Genomic DNA, 16,870 nt, shown 5'->3' on the forward strand with positions numbered 1-16,870 from the left:
CAACTAAGGGAGCATTTACATTGCAATTTTAGTGAGCACTGAGCACAAAGGATGAAGTAGCAGAAAATCCAGAAGTGGGGCCTAGCATGATTCCAGGATCAATCTGACATTGGTAGCTGCACCATAAATACAGGAAAAATGTAACATCACAATGATTGTTACGCACAATTACTGACACAAACATGATCAGGCGGACAATAGCAGCGCACATGCCAACACTAAAAGTATTGTGAAGTTAGTGTCTATAAAACTGCTTAAAAATTGTATAAATACTAAGAGTTGTAAAATTGTCTGTCTAAAAAGTGGTTTCATTTTTCTTTTGTGCTGAGGAGCTGCAGGTGCATCCAATATAGACTGAAAGCATCCAGTATAGATTGAAAGAATGTATAAGGCAAAAACAACAGGGTTGATTTGGTAACAGGCTTTAAGCATTTGAATCAGAAGGTGTTTGAATTTTAAGTTAAAAAGGCATTTGAATTGTAGCAGCCTATCAAATTTGCATTTGGCATTTTGATAACCTGTAAACCAATCAGATTGTGTGAATTTTGCTATGACATAGGAATATAAAACCGTTCCCAGCTCCAGAAAACTGCTAGTAAAGACAGCCACTGCTTCTGCCAGCAGCCTGCCACAGCTCACAGCTAGAGACACACAAAGACTGCTCTCAGTCAGTGTAACAGCCACATTTTATGTCTTAAGAGAAAGCCTCATCTTATTTGATCTCTGAAGAACAGATCAATGGAACACAGGAGAAATCAGCAAAGAAGAAAGAATATTCAGGAAGGTGACAAACCTTTGAGTGTGACTAAAAATTCTATTTTCTTTTCATTAATTAGTGGGAATTGTTATTATCCAAACAGCTTTCCATTGGACTAGTATTTTGTTTGGTTTGTTAATAGTTTGGTTAACCTGTTCACTGTTAGATAAAATAAAGTGTTACTTGTTTATTTTTAAAGAAAGAGTTTCAGGTAGTTATTTTGATTTAACCACTAAAAATGGCTGCCGGCAGATTGTAATATTTCTCACATACTTATTAATAGATTATGAAAGGGAGGTACTGGTCTTTGAGAGGTTGAGTGCTTGATCTCTGAGAGATCACCCTCCCCTTCATAATGAAACGGAACAGGAAAGATGAGAAAGATTGGCAAGTTGGCTGCCTCAGAGCAAATCAACTTTATTAAGATGTCAAGAAAGATGTCAAATCACTTAACAGCACATGCAGGAGGCTGAATGCTGGCATTGGCACCTTTTATTTTGACAACACCAGTGTCAGGCAGTGGGCTTCTCACTCATGCATTCCTGCCCTCCCAAATGGAAGTTTAAGTGCCCTTTAGCATCCAAAAAAACGGCCACTAGATTTTTAGCTTTACGTATACTCAATTGAAAATATACTGTTGGCTATTTCAGTTTACCACCGTATTAACCTAATTAAAAACAATATTTCCTGTATGAAAAGAACAGTAGGAGAATATCAGCATTCATTCGTCTCAACAGTAGTACTTTCTGCATTATGGAGATCTTAGCCGGAATTGTCCGGCCATTCATGCCCCTCTGTCAGCGAGAATGGAGAATTTGGCACTCAGTCAAATCTCCATTCACTGCAGTGGGACTGGAGAATCCCAGCTCCAGGTGAGGTCAGAAAATCCGGCTCCACATCCTCTCTGGACCATCATATGTCGCTCCTCTATGACGTCTAAGTGAAGGAAATCTGGAAGAATTAAACATTATGTTTTTAAATCCTGGAAAGGGACTTACATTCACATTTTTGATTCTAAGTCAAGAGTAGTTCTGACTGCTGCAAACAGTCACTAACAAGATTATGTTTTACACATCAAGCATTATCATTCATGCTTACTTTGGGAAACTCTTATCTAACGCCGGATATATTAAATAAATCTTCCGTTATCATGCTTATAATGTAGCTTTTGCGTCCAGAATGTTTTGCCCAGACGTTAATTGATAGGAAGGGGGACAAACAGGCCTCACTCCTCTTTAACACATCCCAAGATTGCCATATCTTTCTTGGGAAATAAGAGTTTGGCCAGCATCTCCTGTAGGTGTAGACCAGATGAAACCCGTTGAATGAGGCTTGGGTAAAACGTTGTTGACTGTCCACTCTGTTTCCACCTGGCCATTCAAATGCAGCAGTTCCCTGAACAACATGATACCACTGTTTGTTCCCAATACCCCTGAAACCAGATGGCCATGGGCAGTGTGGTGAGTTTCCCTTGGAGAACAACCTTACCAAGTAAGAGTTACATGGTGTGTACAACTGATCAAGACCTAGAGCAGTGAATCTCTCCGGGGATGGGAAAGGAGAGTTTCTTTAGCTGTAGAATGTACAACGGACTAGCTGCTAGCGTGCAGCTCAGGGTGTAACCTTATAAATAAAGTTATTATGTTCTACTAAAGAAGCCTCTGGGCGTTCCTTTCTTGCAGGTGGGATCAAAGGGTAGTTGGGATTTCTGGAGGTAGGTTGTTTTGTTCTTTTTCTCCATCCTGACCCATGATTGATTCAGGATGAGTCATCCAGACCAAAGAAACCTTGCCAAACAAAAGCAGAAGACGCTGGAAAATCTCAGCAGGTCTGACGGTATCTGAGCCAATGTTTCGAGTCAGGAGGACCCTTCATTATCCATAGCATTTTGCCTTTATATAAGAAACCTTCTGCTGTTTTTGAATTTACAGTTCATCTATACCAAGAGCAGTTAAAGAAACAGGACAATTTGGGGGCTGGACTTCATAGTTCTTCTGTGAAGCCAAAATAGAGGAGATCCAGAAGGATTAATCTTTATATTCTCAAATCCTGGAATAGAATTTAGGCCATTAAGTGTTGTCCAGAAAAATGTGATACCATGGCAGGAGTTTTGCTGTCCCGCCCGCCACAGGAATCGAAGGCAAGAGGTGGACCATGGAAAGGTCCATTGATCTCGGGCAGGATTTTACTGTTTCGGGATGAGCGAGGCTGTAAAATCCCGCCTGATTTTTTCTCCCCCCAAATGTTGTCCTTGCATGCTTCCTTTGGGAAGCTCTTTTCTTCATGTTTATCTCATGCAGGCAATCTGAAAAGACAGCAAAAATCAAGAAGATTAAATCCAAACTTGAAACAAACAATTGCAACTACCACTTCAAAATTGCTTCAGCTTTAATCTATGCCAGTACATCATAGCTTAAAATTCCTTCCTTGCCTTGTGATGTGTTTGTTGATTCAGAATTTGGAAAAAAAAATTGAGGTGTTGCCTTGATCTTTTTTATTACAGACTTTTCCCTTTAGCCTTCATCCTAGCTTGGAGAGTTATGGGGGAAATTGTAACCTTCTCAGGCAGGAATGGGATGAGTATGCAATTAAAATTGTTGTGAGGGAGACTTACTGCCCCATTCCCAACTCAATTCCTCCCTGCTGCCATAGTAACCATGTGTTCTTTTTTAAGCGTCTACAGTGCCACTAGGAAGCAGAAAGGACCCTCATGAATATATGCAAATCAGGGTCTTCCGATGTTAATAGGACCCCATCCAAAGTGATTTTAAAATGCCAGGCAGGTTCTCCTGGGCCATGGTTGACAGTAGGATTGATTTCAGAGAGCCATTAATAGTAATAATTAACAGGCACTATGATCATAGGAATATGCTTGCTATTGTGTTTTCTTGAATTACACAGGAGAGGTTGCCTTAGAGATTAATTCATTAATTCCATTAGACATGTTCAGAGTTGGTGATTAGGTGGATAACCTCCAATTTTAATTTTGGCACATGAAGAGGAAAAAGTAGAACTGGGAGGCTGTCCTGCCACAAGGGGCAGCAGTTGCCTCTTAGAGTATAAAACAGGTGCATGAGGGCTGCATCAAATATCCTGTCCAGCCCATAGAGTCTACAACCCAGTATGACTTTTCTTTTTTATTCTTTCATAGGATCAGGTGTCCCTGTTAAGGTCATCATTTTTTACCTTCCCTAATTGTCCTTAAGTTACCTTCTTGAACCGCTGAGTCCAAATGGTGTAGGTACAGTCAGAGTGCTATGAGGGAAGGAATCCAGGATTTTGACCTGGTGGTAGTGAAGAAGCAGAGATGGCATAGTTGCACACTGGTTAGCACTGCTGCCTCACAGTACCAGAGAACCGGGTTCAATTCCAGTCCTGGGTGACTGTCTGTGTGGAGTTTGCACGTTTGCCTTGTGTCTGCTTGGGTTTCCTCAGGGTGCTCTAGTTTCCTCCCACAATCCAAAGATGTGTTGGTTAGCTGGATTGGCTATGCTAAATTATCCCCTGGTGTCCGAAGATGTGTAAGTTAGTTGGATTAGCCATTGTAAAATGTGCAGGGTTACAGGGATAGGGTGGAGGGGAGGGTCTGGGTGGGATCAGAGTGGACATGATGGGCCAAATGGCTTCTTTCTGCACTGCAGGGATTCTATGGTTCTATTTCATCACTGCAGGGTAGTGTGATGGCACAGTGGTCAGCACTGGGGACCCTATCTTTGGTTGACTGTCTGTGTGAAGTTTGCACATTTGTCCCCATGTCTGTGTGGGTTTCCTCCAGGTGCTCCGGTTTCCTCCTGCAATCCAAAGATTTGCGGGTTAGGTAGATTGGGTGGAGGGGTGGATGGGATGCTCTTTCGGAGGTTCAATGCAGACACGATGGGCAGGATAGCCTCTTTCTGCACTGTTGGGATTCTATGACTCTATGAAATAGTCCCAGGTTAGGTTGGTGTGAAACTTGCAGGTATTGATGTCTCCATGTTCTTGTTCTTGTTCTTCTAGGTGGAGAGGCTGTGAGTTTGAAAAGTACGGTCAAAGGAGTCTTGGTGAGATGCTGCAGGTGATGTTCACTAATGATAAGTGCAGAGCAGAAGAGTCTGCTCCACTATTCAACAAGATAATGACTGATCTGATGTGACAATCTTCAACTTTTCCACCTTCTCCTTTGATTCCCTTACTAATTAAAAGTCTGTCTATCTCAGCTTTGAACGTGCTTAATGATCCAGCCTCTACAGCCCTCTGCAGTAAAGAATTCCACTGATCCACTACCCTCTGAGAGGAGATTCTTCCTCATCTATCTTAAATGGGTACCCCATACTCTGAGATTAAGCCCTCTGGTCCTAGACTCTCCCACCATGGCTTGACAAAAATCAAGAACAAGAAATAAATAATTTCATCCACTGGAACGCTTCCCTCTATTAACCTAAAACTTCCATCTCACTTCCCGACAGCTTTCTAAATATCCCTCATGCTTTTTTCTCCTCAACCCTTTCTCATAAGTTATTTTGTACATTTTAGCACCTTCTTTCAAGGCAGTTATGTTTAAAAAAATGTTATATCAGGATATGTAGCTACAGTGAGTCACATCCCAAAATCCTACTGCATGCTTAATTATGAGATGAATGCTGGTCTTTTATACCAACATGATTTCACTGAAGCACTGAGGAAAAATCAAATTGTGCAAAATAACATTATTGACGATATGTTTTCGCAGACTAATTATCATTGAATTAGCAGCGAGAGCAATATGCTACAAATAACACAAGTTGCATACAGCATTTTTGATTTGGATAATATCTAAAACCACTGAAACCACAACATCAAAGAGTAATTCACTTATATTAGTAAGCTTGTGCAAATATGCACAAGAACGTGCAGCCAAATTAACAGCAAGGCTAATGTCGCTCACTGATATTTATGGGTAAATAGTGCGGCAAGTTCAGACATGTGATTGAATATGAATATCCAAATATTACTCTCAATTGCATCACTCTGATGGGGAGAAGGCAAGAAAATTGGGATGAGAAGCATATCAGCCATGATCGAATGGCAGAGCGGACTTGATGGGCCGATTGGCCTAATTCTGCTCCTATATCTTATGAACTTATGAACTCCACTATAAGTTTCATGGAAATGCTATTTTGCCCTCTATCTCCTGTTTTAAAGGAATTTGCTAGATTTTTCCCATCAATTGCCCACTAAATCCTCCATTGACAATCAGGTCTTGTCATTACGAGCAATTCTTAACAATTAATGGCATGCCAAGTGTTAGTCACTGCTGATCCACCTTTGTTGTACAGTGGCACAATGGTTAGCACTGCTGCCTCACAGCACCAGGGACCCGGGTTCGATTCTTGGCTTGGGTCACTGTTTGTGTGGAGTCTGCACATTCTCCCTGCATTTGCGTGGGTTTCCTTTGCTATGCTCCAGTTTCTTCCCACAGCCCGAAAGACATGCTGATTAGGTGCACTGGCTGTGTTAATTTCTCCCTCAGTGTAGCCAAACAGGTGCTGGTTTGTGCCAACTACAGGACTTTCACAATGACTTCATTGCAATATTAATGTAAGCTTACTTTTGACACTAATAAATAAACTTTAAAATTAAATATTCCAAGTGTGGAGTCTCATTCCTTCAGGATTGAATTTTGTGGAGAAATTTTAAAAATGTGAAAATTTAAAAAATATTACTTTCCATATGTTTCTTTTCCCTCCCTGTTAATCTTCCTTCCCCTTCTATTTCTTTTCTCTTGATTTGACATTGAATTCCTTCCTTTAATGCACCCTCCTTTTCAGTCCATCATGTGTTTCTTTTCCAATCCTTAAACCTGGTTGGTCCAGGATTCCCGACTTGATGTGTTGTCCAGGGTTGGTTGCTGTTCATTTTGGTACCCGGTGCCAGGTTTGCTCGTGGGTCGTTATTAGCTTGCATTCCGAAAGTATTTTCAGCTGAATGTATTTATTTGTTTCACATGTAGGCTTACATTAACACTGCAATTAAGTTACTGTGAAAATTCCCTCATCGCCACACCCCGGCACCTGATCAGGTACACTGAGGGAGAATTTAGCAAGGCCAATCCACGCAACCAGTGCATCTTTCAGACTTTGGGAGGAAACCGGAGCACCCGGAGGAAACCCACAGAGACACAAGTAGAACATGCAGACTCCGCACAGATAGCGGCAGAGTGGCACAGTGGTACACTGCTACCTTACAATGTCAAGGACCCAGGTTCAATTCCCAGCTTGGCTCCCTGTCTGTGTGGGGTTTGCACCTTTTCCTCATTTCTGCATGGGTTTCCTCCAGGTACTCCAATTTCCTCCCACAATCCAAAAAATGTTATGGTTAGGTAGATTGGCCATGCTAAATTCTCCCTCAGTGCACCCAAACAGATGCTGGAGTGTGGCAACAAATCAGCCTCCCATCCACTGATTCTGTCCACACTTTCCGCTGCCTTGGCAAAGCAGCCAGCATAATTAAGGACCCCAAGCGTTGTCAGAAGTCATTCTCTCTTCCACCTTCTTCCGTCGGGAAAAAGGTACAAAAGTGTGAGATCACATAACAAACGGCTCAAGAACAGCTTCTTCCCTGCTGCTGTCAGACTTTTAAATGGACCTTTCTTGCATTAAGTTCATCTATCTTACACCCTGGCTAAGACTGTAACACTACATTCTGCACTTTCTCATTTCCTTCTCTATGAATGGTATGCTTTGTATGTACAGTGCACAAGAAACAATACTTTTTACTGTACGCTAATACACGTGACAATAATAATAAATCAAATCAAATCAGCTGGGAATTTTCACAGTCACTTCATTGCAGTGTTAATGTAAGGCGACTTGTGACTAATAAATAAAACTTAAACCCTTGGTGAGTCAAGTCGGGAATCGAACTCAGGCCCCTGGTGCTGTGAGGCACTGTGTCACTGTGCCGTCCACAGTAAGGATGGAGAGTTAAGTCTAATTAATGGCAGATGCCATTAGATGCCGAACTACAGCAGATTCTAGCCTGTTATACCTGAAGCTGCATTTGAGATATGTAAACATACTCTCAGAACATTGTAGACTAGATTGGTAGTGGCAGCTTTTGGCTGCTGGTGCGCTTTTCCTGTCAGATTCCAGTTCTTTATTTCCAATCACGTCATTTTTGTCGAAATGGACTTGTTGCTCTCAAATGTTAAGGGAGTGTAATGTAGTCAGGAAATAAATGCCTGTGCTGTCTCACTTCACCAGACAGGTTATTATCCTTTGCAGCACCCAAATTAATCTTCTACCATCACACGCTGGACAAATGATAGTTAAAATAACACTGCTCAACACACAAATCACCATTGCCACCTTGGGAATGGCTTTAGAAGACAGGAACGTAGTGATACAATGAATATGCTGGGTCTGTAAGTAGATAAATCAATACAATCACTCCATTAATGTGGTTCCATTACCTCTCACATGCAAGAAGGAGTTAACAAACTTATCTGAGCTTTACTGGGCCAACTAATGTTTACAGCCCAAACCTAATAATGAGAATGCATATGGTCCTGTGTGGTTTGTAAAAGCAAATAACTTGTTCACAATCTAATGTTTTGCTTTGTGAATTACAAATTTTCATGGTGAAACTTAATTTCATATAATTAAAGAAAATAATAATAACACTTTAATATTATAGGAAGGCAGCACAGTGGCACAGTGGTTAGCACTGCTGCCTCACAACACCAGGGATCCAAGTTCAATTCTGGTCTTGGATGGAATTTGCGCACTCTTCCCATGACTGCGTGGCGTGGGTTTCCTCCGGGTGTTCCGGTTTCCTCACATTGTCGAAAGATGTGCAGATTAGGTGGATTGGCCCTGCTAAATTGTCCTTAGTGTCCCCAAAATGTGTAGACTAGGGGGATTAGCAGGTAAATATGTGGGGTTATGGGGATAGGGCTTGTGTAAGATGGTCCAAATGGCCTACTTCTGCACTGCAGGGATTCCATGATTCTGACTATACTAAAATTAAAGTTAATTTATTAATCACAAGTAAGGCTTACATTAACCCTGCAATGAAGTTAATGTGAAATTTCCCCAGTCGTCGCATTCTGACGCCTGTTTGCGTCAATGGACCTAACCAGCACGCCTTTCAGACTGTGGGAGGAAACCGGAGCAGCTGGAAGAAACCCACACAGACACAGGGAGAATGTGTAAACTCCGCACAGACAGTGACCCAAGCCAGGAATTGAACGCAAGTCCCTGAAGCTATGAGGCAGCAATGCTCGCCACTGTGCCATCGTGCCGCCCACTTGAAATACGAGTATTTGAATCATACACAGCATACAAGCTATCACAAAAAAAGAAGGTAGTTAAGCATTTATATAGCACCTTTCACAATCATTGGATGTCTTTCTGGCCAATGAAGTACTTTTGAAGTACTGTTATGATGTCGGAAACATTGCAGCCAAGTTGCATTCTCAAAACTCACACAAACAGCAATTTGATAGAAACTGGGTAATCTGATTCTGTGAGGTTGAATGAGGGATAAATATTGACAAGACACTGGGATTAACTCCACTGCACTTCTTCAATGTGATATTTTACACCCACAGAAGGAATCTTGGTTTATCACCTCATCCTAAGAGCAGCTTCTCCAACAGCTCAGCGTCACATTGAAGCGTCGCACTTGATTTTTGCCTTCAAGGCCAGAACTGGGATTTGAATCCAAATGTTCTAGTGTAGAGGCAAGAAAGTTACCGATTGAGCCATATGTGATGCAGCCTGTAATAGGGTGTGGACTCACTCACACAAGCAGTAGCTGAAGTGAAAACTGTATATGCATTTAAAAGGAAGCCAATTTAACACACAGATGAAGGAATGACAGAGTTAGATAGTCATAGAGACATACAAAATGCAGAAAAGGCCCTTCGGCCCATTGCATCTGCACTGACAATAACTACCACTAACATCGAGCTAATCCCATTTCCACGCACTTGTCCCATAATCATTGAATGTTATGATACTTCAAGTGTGAAATAACTCCTCAGAGACTGGTGTCCCTTCACAAGATTCACTTTATTTACAAATTTGTCTCCACTCCTGAGGTACAAAGGCAGAATCCGGAGTGGCAGTAGACCTGATACTCCTCTATATATATATATATATATATATATATATATACATATATATATACATATATATAAAGGCAATCATTGCCAATCTTTATGGCCAACCACATAAACTAAATCAAATTAATGAAGGGACAAATTTAAAGGGGCAGATCCCAAAAGGAAGGGAGCCACCCACATCAAAGAGCAAAATGGAAAGGAAACTTAAAACATCAAAACAAAATGTGGTTATAGGGATCAATAATGCACCCCTGTCCCTGCAGTGCCTAGTGGGCATGGAAGGTGTTAATGGTTCCATCAGACACCCTCTCCAGGGGGCAGGCAATCATCACCTCAATCAGGGAGCTTATACTCCAAGAGGCCCACTTCATGGCCCTCGATGAGGTAATTACAAAGTGCTTATCCAAATATTTTTTGAAGGGGGGTGGGAGGAGCCCAGTTTTTTCAGGATGGTTTGCTTGTGTCTGTAGATTCTAGGTTAATTATTTGTTGCAACCTTCAAACGTTCATGCAGTCTGGCACCAAGCAGATGGAACAACATAAACTATGAATAATGCTGTTGTGCTCACGGTGAGGTAAAGCACACTCCTGCATGTAGTTGCAATTAATCATGTCCCCCTCAAGGGATTTTTTTTCTTGCGAAGGGTTCCTAACCCATATACCATTTGGACTAAAACAGAAAATGCTGGATAAACTCAGCAGGCCTGGCAGCATTCTGTGGAGAGAGGGAAAGGGAGGGAGAGAGTGGGAAGAGAGAGAGAGAGAAGGGGGAGAGGGACGGAGAGGGGGGTGGGAAATGGGGGGAGCAGGAGAGAAAAAGGGGAGGGGGAGGAAGCCCATTAACTCTTTTACAGAACTGAAGAGGGGTAGAAAATGAATTTTATAGTTGGAGATGTGGATGGGGCAGAACAGAAGGACAGGAATTGGTTGGAGCAAAGGAGAGATTGACAAAAGTGTGCCAAGGACACACAGTCGGGGCGGTTAATAGAAGCATTAAAGACTGAAAAGTGCTAATAGTGGCAAAAGACAGGATAAAGGACAACAAACAATAATGTGTAGTGGGAGCAAAATGGAACAATGAGGGTTGGTGGCCTTGAGGACAAAGGGTGGGGTTGTGTTACGGCTAGATAAGACAACCAAAAAACAAAAAGGGGTTAAGATGTAGAGTTACATTCATAGTCTAAAGTTGTTGAACTCTATGTTGTGTTTAGAAGGATGTAATGTGCTTAATCAGAAGATGAAGCATTGTTTCCATTTTGCATTGGGCATCAGTGGCCAAGGATGGACATGTGGGCATGAGAGAGCAAGATGCTGAGTTGAAATGGCAAGTGACAAGAAGATTGGGGTCATGCTCACGGGCAGAACAAAGGTATTCCTAAAATGATCAACTAGCCTGCACTCAGCCTCCTCAATGTGGAGGAGACCACATGGGGAGTAACAAATACAATATACACCAAGCTGAAAAAGATGCAAGTGAAGTGATGCTTAACTCTGAAAGGAATGTTTGCGCCTTTGGGCGGTGTGGATGGATGAGGTAAAGGGACAGTTGTTACACCTTCTGTGATTGCATTGGAAGGTGCAGTGGGAAGGGGAAGAAGGTTTCGGAGTGTCGGAGGAGTGAACCAGAGTGTCGCCAAGAGAGTGATGCCAGGGGAATGCTGGCAGGAGGTTGAGGGTCGATGTGTTTGGTGGTGGCGTCATGCTGTTGGCAGGAATGGCAGATGATGATCCTTTAAGTGGTGGAGCGAAAAGTAAGGACAAGAGGGTCTCTGTAATGGTGTTGGAAGGGAGGGGAGGGAGTGCAGGAGATGGGTTGGACACGGTTGAGTGCCCTATCAACTATAGTGAGGTGGAGAGGGTAACCTGGACTGAGGAAAAAGGCAGACATATCACAAGCACTGTTTCCAAAGTTAGCATCATTGGAATGGAAGCGGCAGCAACAAAGGCCAGAATTTTTCCATTCCGCCCACCACGGGAATCAGGCAAGGGGTGGACCATGGAAAGGTTCGTTGATCTCAGGCGGGATTTTCCAGTTTCAGGGTGAGCGAGGCTGGAAAATCCCATCTGGAGAAACTGAGAGATTGGGATGGATTCCTCCCAGAGAGTAAGGTGTGAGGAGCTATAATTGAGGTAGCTGTAGAAGTCGTGGGTTTGTAATGAATATCGGTGGTCAGTCTGTTGTTCTATCTCCACACAGAAATGGAGACTGAGAGGTCAAGGAAGGGAAGGAAGTGTCAGAGATAAACCATGTGAAGGTGAGAGAGGAAGAAGTGAGACTGTCCTGGTGGGGGATTAAGGTGCAGAGCGATTGGGCGTCTATAGTGAAGAGGAGGAGGTTAGGACCAGAACACTGGAAATTGTTGATGTAATGTAGGACACCAAAGGAATCATGAAGATAGGTGGGAAGAGACTGGACAAGAGGAGTGAGGATGGAGTTAACATTTGGACTTTAGGTGCAAGGAGGCATTCTGCCTTGAATATGTTCAATGGATATTTTTTAATCAGCCATGTGCAGTCATGAATATTGGGAAATGTAAATTTAAAAAGGCTATATTTAGTGCACCTAGAATCTTGAGATAACATTGAATCCCTACAGTGCAGAAGGAGGCCATTTTTCTCAGACAGTCCATACTGACCCTTTGACAAAGCACCATACCCAGGTTCACCCTCCACCTAACCCCACACATTTACCCCACTAAGGGACAATTTACTAAAGCCAATTCACCTAACCTGCACATCTGTGGACTGTGAGAAGAAACCACAGCCCCTGGAGGAAACCCACACAGACATGGGGAGAATGTTCAAACTCCACACGGTCACTCGAGGCTGGAATCGAACCTGGGCCCCTGGCGCTGTGAGGCAGCAGTGCCAACCACTGTGCCACCGTGCAGCACATAAAGTGAACCATGCTCATTCTTTGAACAGAGGAGCCCAAAAAGGGCAATTGGAGGTCTTTCCTAGTCACATAGCCACTAGACCCAATCACATTTTTATATAGTTATAATCATACAAAAAATATAGTGTGACAGATTCCTGAGAGTGCTTATGAACCAATAATCTTATCAACGGTTTCAGATGACGTCACAAAACTCAAAAGAAAAGGTTGAATGGGACATAAATGTCAGTTGAACTCTGAGATGAGATTATAACCCTGTGATCACTCCCATGTGTGTCTGGTGGATTTTTTTTAATAACAGAGATTGCTGAATTTGTGGGGCCAATTTTTTTTTTCTGTTCTCTATGTTTTACAAAGAAAACACTTGTCAGTGCCAGATGCAAAAATGAACTTCAAGCAGCAGGCTGAACATATGGTTCAGGTGTGTTAATGTTTGTAACAAAAGGTTAACATCTGGCAATGTGATCACAGCAATGTTAAAGAGTGATAATCCCTAGGTAAATACTTTGAAAAGACAGTCATTCTCTATTTCACATACATGTTAGAAAGAGAGTTTAAAATATACTCAGGAAAACTGTACCTCATTCTGCCCATTTTTAAAACAAAAATAGGGTCATAAATATTGAAATTAAGGAGCCAAAAAGCTACACCCCAAATAACACCTTCATCACCATAATGATTGAATCCTTCAAGTACTGAAATAGGTGATGTAGCCATTATCACATTGCTCTTTCTGGGAGTTTGTTGTATGCAATTTGGCTGTTAGTTTTTCTTACATTACAGCATTATGCTTCAGAAGTACTTCAATCGCTTATCACCTACAGGCCAGAGGGGTGTAGGGTAGTTTCTCCTTTTTCCCTATCTCTTAACTGACTACAATAAGATATGTTAAAGTTAATTTATTAGTCAGAAGTAGGTTTACATTAGCACTGCAATTAAGTTAGTGTGAAAACCCCTGAGTCGCCACACTCTGGCGCCTGTTCAGGTACACTGAGGGAAAATTTAGCATGGTCAGTGCACCTAACCAACACATCTTTCAGACTGTGGGAGAAAACCAGAACACCCAGAGGAAACCCATGCAGACATAAGAGGATCATGCAAATTCCACACAAGACAGTGACCCAAGCTGGGAATTGAACCCAGGTCCTTGGGGCTGTGAAGCAGCAGTGCTAACCACTGTGCCGCCCCATATGGTTTAGGAAACACATGCTTTGACCCTTTGAATGATAAGAACAGACATAAAATGGGCTTTCTGGTAAGTGTAAATATAAAAAAAAGTTTATTTCTCACAACACCCCAAATTGTATGTAACAAGCACTCATGCTTCCTTTGCACAGATACATCTCAATTCAGAGTGTACATTTCAGTGAAAAAGTTTTATAATACAAAGGCTGCTAGACCTTCTGACCACTTGAATATAAGATTTCAAATAAAGTCATCCAATCATAACAGGAAGGTTGATAGGATATCAACCATTTCCCCATTGTATGGCTGGAAAAGAAAATCGAGTGGGTTCTAAAGACCAAAGTTCACTGTGGCTAATCTTGTTTCACTGTCCAAGAATGATCTCACCCCCATAGTGTGCCACGGTGGCACAGTGGGTTAGCACTGTTGCCTCATAGTGCCAGGGACCCTGGTTCAATTCCTTGGGTCACTGTCTGTGTGGAGCCTGCACGTTCTCTCTGTGTCTGTGTGGCTTTCCTCCCACAGTCCGAAAGATGTGCTGGTTTGGTGCACTGGCCATGCTAAATTCTCCCTCAGTGTACCTGAAGAGGTGTCGGAGTGTGGCAACTCGGGGATTTCCACAGTAACTTCATTGCAGTGTTAATGTAAGCCTTACTTGTGACAATAATAAATAAAAAGAAGTACACCTGCAGTGTGATGCAACAGTCTTTCTATACAATGCTGGGGCTATTTTGTTCTTCGTACAATTCACTTATCTCTGATGGGAGTGATGGCTAAATGAACTTCCAAAGTGTAAATCAATAGCTATACAGTTACAGTGCCAGTATATCCATTCTTGTTTGAGAAATAATGCTTACTCCTGCTAAAGCATACTGTATCCTAGGCTTTCTTAATCTCGGCTGAGGGTACAAGAGCAAGGAGGTTATGTTGAAGTTGCATAGGACGCTAGTTCGGTTGCATCCAATTTTGTGCAGGTCCTGGGAGAAAGGGATAATAATTGTGCAAAGTGCTGGGGGTTGGAGGCGGTGGGGCTTAAGGGGGCATGATACTGTGAATGGAGTATGTTCACCTGAGCAGCCAGAGACATAGCTGCAGAAAAAAAAATCAGAACTATCAGCCTGGCAGTTCTGTTTTTTTCAAAGCTGGTCTTCCAGGGCTTTCAGTTTGACCTTTGGGCATGAAAGGATTAATAATCACAGAAGTTTAAAATCAAATAAGCTACAAGTTGAATCTCAATCACAACGGGAAAGCTATGTGCAAACCACAGGTCTTGATTAAAGCAGACCCAGATAAGAGTCAAGGGCCATTCAATTGAAAGATGTGCAATTGCAGCTCTTTGGAACAAGGAACACTGGAAAGGGAGGTTGATACACAATTGGTCAGAGATAAAGCCATCCTTGCTTGATGATATAACATGCAGAAGTTATAATTGGATACTATACCCTTATGTATGCATGATGTAACCTTAATCAATAGCGGTGAGCGGATGGAGTTAACTCCTATGCCTCGATTGGTAGATGTTAATTACTTGTAATAAAATTTGAAGTCATAACTGCTTGTATATTCCTGAGTTCTGTACTCCAAATGGCCTGGATGACTTAAGTCAGAGTTGTATAGCTACAGTCTTTAACAAATCATCTTGAAACCACTCTGCAACTATTTCTGGCTATTTGAGTGGAATGATAAGTTTTAAATACAACAAGCAAAACATCGTGACAGCCTAGTAACAGGGCATCTGTTTTCTTTGAAGCCATTCAACAACATAGCTGCCCGACAGTCAAAAGGAGCAACAGGCAAGTGACAGACAGAGCTTCACCTCCAACATCCTGCTTCTCCCACTCGTACACTGCCCTCCAAAATTCTTCTAATAAACTTCAGATCATTCCCTTTTATTTCAATAAATTACTCTGGGATTTACAAATTCAACTCATGGAGAAGAAAAGGAAACAAGGGTAATTGTTGAGCCTTTGGAGTGCCGTGACTATAAAATGAAAGCGACGATGTTTTCTTGCAACCTGGCTTGCATATATTGAATTTTCCCCCATATTTGAATTTATCGTCAGTAGGTATGGTGCATTGTACAGAATTGTTAATGAGATAGCTGCTGCAATCAGTATCATCCTTTGCAGTGCTATAAATAACAAAACTGATATTTTCCTGTCAAATTAACAATATTGCATGATGCTGTAAACCTGAAATTTGTGCTTTCTGCTTTGTTTCATACAATCATAGAATCCTTACAGTGCAGACGGAGGTCATTTGGCCCATCGAGCCTGCACTGGCTCTCAGACAGAGCATCTTACCCAGACCCACTCACTGGCCTGTCCCTGTACCCACACTTACCCTAACCTTGGGACACTAAGGGGCAATTTAGCACAGCCAATCCACCTAACCTGCACATCTTTGGAGTGTGGGAGGAAACTGGAGCACGTGGAGGAAATCTGCATGGACAGGGAGAAAACGTGAAAACTTCACACAGCCACCTGAGACCAGTATTGAAACTGGGCCCCTGGCGCCATGAGGCAGCAGTCACGATCACCCATAGGGTGCATACAAACTGACACGACATTATGGGGAGAGCGATTATTCCAAAGAAATTCTAAGTGTTGAATTAGTGTAAAAAATTGGAGTAATGGAGCCGGTTTTTTTCAGCAAGTGTTTTAAAATGGGCACCTGCAAGGGTACATTAATGGTATCCACTCCAAGTTAGTTTTGTCTAGCGTAGTAGACCATATCTATTCTGCTTGATATCCCCTCTAACTCAGTAAAGGTAAAGAAAATAACTGCTGATCTAAAGGAACCATCCTGCAACTAGATAAGATCATTGATCATCTATAGTAAGGTTTGGGGGCCTTTCAAAATGCCTCAAAGTGATTCACACCAACTTCTGAGGGAGAGAAAGGTGAAATTCCCAGAGTTACCCCTGGTAACTCCCCAAACATATCCT

At 42.2% G+C, this 16,870-nt stretch overlaps 1 long non-coding RNA gene across 1 annotated transcript in view; it reads right to left on the reverse strand.

The window, feature by feature from the left end:
• Window positions 1-1,361: 1,361 nt before the first annotated feature.
• LOC145353635 (uncharacterized) overlaps window positions 1,362-16,870 on the reverse strand; it is an 81,599-nt gene continuing 66,090 nt past the window's right edge. The window contains exon 3 of the long non-coding RNA XR_013888750.1: window positions 1,362-1,708. This is a non-coding gene — a long non-coding RNA (uncharacterized LOC145353635). The remainder of the gene's footprint in view (window positions 1,709-16,870) is intronic.

Source organism: Carcharhinus amblyrhynchos, chromosome 16 (genome assembly GCF_965287045.1).
Source record: "Carcharhinus amblyrhynchos chromosome 16, sCarAmb.v2.hapA, whole genome shotgun sequence".
NCBI lineage: Eukaryota > Metazoa > Chordata > Chondrichthyes > Carcharhiniformes > Carcharhinidae > Carcharhinus > Carcharhinus amblyrhynchos.